Raw genomic sequence first — 5,164 nt, 5'->3', positions numbered from 1 at the left:
GATAATAACCGGTCAAGCCTAGAAAACTTCTGACTTCTGAAGGATTTCTTGGTGTATCCCATTTTTCTACTGCTTCGATTTTTTATGGATCCACTTTGATTCCTTCTTGTGACACAACATGGCCAAGGAATTGGACTTCCCTTAACCAAAATTCACATTTTGATAACTTGGCATACAATTCTTCTTTTCTCAAGAGACTCAGAATCAGGTGAAGATGTTCTGCATGTTCTGCTTCTGATTTGGAGTATATCAAAATATCATCGATGCATACAATAACAAACTTATCAAGATATTCATTGCACACCCTGTTCATCAGGTCCATGAAGGCTGCTGGTACATTGGTTAGGCCAAAAGGCATCACTAAAAATTCATAATGTCCATATCTTGTTATGAATGCAGTTTTAGGAACATCTTCTTCTCTGACTTTCAGTTGATGATATCCGGATCGTAAATCAATCTTTGAGAAGTAACTGGCCCCAACTAATTGATCAAATAAATCATCAATCCTGGGTAATGGATATTTATTCTTAACTGTCATTTTGTTAAGCTCCCGATAATCTATACACATTCTCATTGAGCCGTCCTTCTTTTTAACAAATAGAACCGGAGCTCCCCAAGGTGAAGTACTTGGTTTAATAAAACCCTTGTCAAGTAGATCCTTCAATTGAGTCACCAATTCTTTCAGCTCTGATGGGGCTAATCTATATGGTGTTTTGGCTACTGGTGCTGCCCCGGGTATCAGGTCAATTTTAAACTCGATGGCTCTGTCTGGTGGAAGACCAGACAAGTCCTCGGGAAAGACTTATGGGTATTCTTTGACAATTGGGATCTGTTCTGATTCTTTCTCTTCTCTGTTTGCATCGATAGCATAAGCCAAAAACCCCTGACGTTTCTCATGTATACACTTACGAACTTTCAATATGGAGAGAAGACTGATATGATAATCTTGATAATCACTACCTATGATGACTGTTCCACTGCCTGGCAACTTAATTTCAATCTTCTTTTGGTTACATAAAATAGTTGTCTGATTTTTGGCTAACCAATCCATGCCCACCACTACATCGAATTCCTTCATCGGCATAGGTAATAATTAAATAGGCAACTCACAACCCTCGATGGAAATGGTGTATTTATCGAACACAAAAGCAACAATTTCTCGACTATTAGCGGTGTCAACCACCAACTTTTTGTCAAGTGGCATAGAAATTAAACATGCAATTTCAGCAAAAGTAGGGGATACAAATGAAAAGTTCGCACCCGAATCAAATAGCACTTTAGCATATACGGAGTTGATGGAATAAGTACCTGTTACCATGTCTGGAAYTGCHTCTGCCTCATTTTTAGTCATTTGGAAGGATCGTCYTTGCGCCCTTCCTAGCCCTCCTCTATTCATACTTGGTCTCCCTCGACTACCCGTTGTACTATTTCCCAAACTTAGTTGTGGATTTTTGAGCTGTGGGCATTTGTCTTTAAAATGATCCGGTGAATTGCAGTTGAAACATCTTTTATTCATCGGACAGAATCTTGATGAATGTCCAATCTCACCACAATTGAAGCATTTCATCGGTTCTGGTTTGCATTCTCCTTGATGATATTGTCGACACCTAGGACAGACCTTCTCCATCGACCTCTGCATTGGTTTCTTGTTGAACTTAAAGGACTTGGATCCTCGATATCCTGTTGAAGATCCTTATCACTTCCTCTTTTCCATTTGTTTTCCTTCATCGCTTCTATTTTTGTTCCTTTCTGTGACTTCAGCTGTATCGACTGCCAATGGAAAAGTGGTAGGATTCATTGCTATAACAAATTCTCTAATTGAGGGTTTCAAACCCCAGATATATCTCTCAACTTTTCTAGCTTATGTGGATATGTAATGCTCAGCAAATCTAGAATACTCTATATATTTTTCTGTGTATTCTCTAACTGATTCAGAGCTTTGTTCCAACTTCAAGAAATCCTTTTCCATTTGTCTAACTGCAGCCTTGGGACAAAATTGTTCTTTGAATCTATTCACAAATTCTGTCCATGACAAGGTTTGCAAAACATCCATCCTTCCAAGATATTCTATTTCCCACCAATACAAAGCATTAGACTTTAGAACTGATATAGCAAACCTGACTTTGTAAGCTTCTGGACAACGTATGGTATTGAATACTGATTCAATCTCTTTTATCCAACACATAGCTTTAGTTGGATCTCGCTCACCCGAAAAAGCTGGTGGTTTGCATGCCAAAAACATTTTAATATCCCCCCTTTTGTGCTTGGTGTTGGTATGGAAGAATTTATCTCTACTCGCTCTGTTTCCACCCTCGAAGGCATTCTCAATATTGATGTTAAGGTTTCTCTTAACTTTCCCATTTCTTCAGCCAACATATCTCTAGTTACAAAATCTGGCTGTGGTGTTGGTTTCGGATTGTTATTCCCAGAGTTAGATTCTGCTTGATTAACATAACCTTGTGATTGATAATTTCTTTCCCTTGTTTGATTTCTCCCTCTTCCTCTGCCTCTACCTCGTGAGGTATTAATAGGGGCTTCAATGGGAGAATTTTCTACCTCACTAAGATCAGGATGGGCTAGTCTTGATGATCTTCTGGACCGGCTTGTCATCTATAGATTTCATGATTAAATAACACATTTTCACATTCCCAAATACAATAAAGTGTCCAAGTTCATATATGTACCTGTAGATTCAAAATTACATTGGCCAGATGTAATCTGAATGTACCTTACACACTGATCTCTTAACTTATCATATTTATTTCAAAGGTTCTAACTATGTCCGGGACCCTAATATGCAATAGAATAGTTTAATTCAAGGCATCATCATGCAATTGATCACCTAAATCCCTTAAACTTAGGCTCTGATACCAATCTCTGACACCCCAATCTTCTCACATTGGATATTACATAGAATTCATTCATAGAATACATAGATTCCCACATAGGTCCAAAATTACAAGAGTCTGTGCTATAGGTTATGATACAAATTTGCATTACTTAAAATTTTCAAAATACATGCATTTGTAAACTAGCATCACTCTTCTCCAGAACACATCTAGATATGGTCTTCAACATTTAAGCACATAAAGGAAGTAATCATATAATGCTTTTTCCCTTATCGATATTATAACTGGTATTACCTGCACACATAATTTTGAAAACACAAATGAGGGTTAGACAAAAGTCTAGTGAGATTCCCTTTTCATGCTATGCAGAGTGAGATCACCAAAAACATTTATCAAAGAATCTCTCAATCATAATGAAGAATAATAAAAGAATCGCATCATGTTTAAGTCCATCGGGCCTCTTGTTCAAAAATCCCATACTTAGAAAAATAATGGTTTTCCAGTCCATCGGCCTCTGGTTCCAAAGTGTCCATCGGGCCTCAGGTTCCAAATCATACTTAAAATATTTTTCAATAAGCATGACCAGAGCTCCTCTGGTCTTTCTACCAGAGCTTCTGTTTAGTCGACCAGAGCCTCTGGTTCCTCAACCAGAACTTCTACTTGTATTTATGAAAGCCAACCAGAGTCCCTCTGGTTTGTTTTATAGAAATTTCTAAGTATAGAGACTCTTTTGAAATGTCATTTTAAAATTATAAATATAGCACTAAGCTTGTTTCTAAAAGATATAAAGCTTAATTTCAAACTAATAATTTATAAAGGAWTTTGCATCATTTTAAATCAATATCCAGAGTCCTCTGGTTCTATTATGAGGGTCAATCAGAGCCCCTCTGGTTCCTTGCAAGGTACAACCAGAGCTCCTCTGTTTTCTCATAATCAATGCTTTTATACAAAGCATATTACTCACAACCAACGGTCATGAACCATATTATCTCCAATCCCATAACATCATTACCATCATTTCTACTAAAGACAACATCTCTAAATCCTCAAATCACCAAGAAATGAGAACTTAAATCTGTTGTAACTTTAATAGATATCATAATAAGAGTTAGGCCACGCAGATAACGACCAACCTTATATCCTCCCAATAATTCCCTTTTTATGATGTTCCACCCTTATATCCTCCCATTAATTCATATGAAGTAGTTCATCCAAAGACAGACCTCAGTCATATATGTCAGAGTGAACATGTTCATAATTCCCAAACCAAATCATGGTTTCAACATAGTTTATACTCAAAATCTTCTATTCTCAAGAACAACCTTTTCTCCCAGAACAGTTTAAAACTCTGTTTTTCTATAAAATTCTTTCAAACTGTTTAAAAACCTAGATACTGTTTAATTTTTTCCAAAACAATCCCAAAAATAGATCCGAACAGCAACTTCTCAAAGGCTGTTGACGAACACAACTTTGTTTCATATTTATCCAGAAACATATTCCAAAACAATAACATCATAAAACTGTTAAAGATATTTTATCATCTTAACCTCAAAACCAATATCAAAACTCAACAGTTGATACACAAATATATGAGGAATTTAGTTTCAAAACCACTCACCTTATAAAACAGATTTCTTGATGATAAACACACAGCAAAAATTTTACTTTAACACAGAATCTTCAAGTACTTTTGAAGCAACAATTTTTGAAGAACACCTTATCTTACACACACAGGTTCTTCTAAAAGAATGACAGTGATAAGGATAATCTTATCCAAACTTTTCTTTAAATATCCTCACCTAGGCGGTGGAGGATTTTAATAATATAAAATTGGATATGACGGTGTGGATTTTATTATTTTAAAGACCTATTTTCTTCATTACTAAGGTATCACTATCTCAATAAAATATTCATATTATACAAACATGTATGCACTTATTTCATGTATCATGTATTGTTGCCACATTCACGCATACCTAGGGCTGTAAACAAACCGAACGAACACGAACGGAGGCTTGTTCATGTTCGTTCGTTTAACTTAACCGAACAAACGAACGAACACGAACGGAGGCTTGTTCATGTTCGTTCGTTTAACTTAACCGAACAAACGAACGAAAACGAACGGTAAACGAACGAAAATCTTTGTGTTCGTGTTCGTTCGTTTAGAAATAAGGTGTGTTCGTGTTCGTTTATGTTCGTTTATGTTCGTTCGTTAACATGCTAAACGAACGTAAACGAACATAAATAAATATTATTTGAATTCAAAGTAAATAAATAAAATATTATATATTAAATTTAATATATAAACAAACATA

This window comes from Cynara cardunculus (genome assembly GCF_001531365.2).
Source record: "Cynara cardunculus var. scolymus isolate 2C chromosome LG 3, CcrdV1, whole genome shotgun sequence".
NCBI classification, from domain to species: Eukaryota; Viridiplantae; Streptophyta; class Magnoliopsida; order Asterales; family Asteraceae; genus Cynara; species Cynara cardunculus.
The sequence above is the reverse complement of the archived record's forward strand: the minus strand, read 5'-3'. Positions refer to the sequence as shown.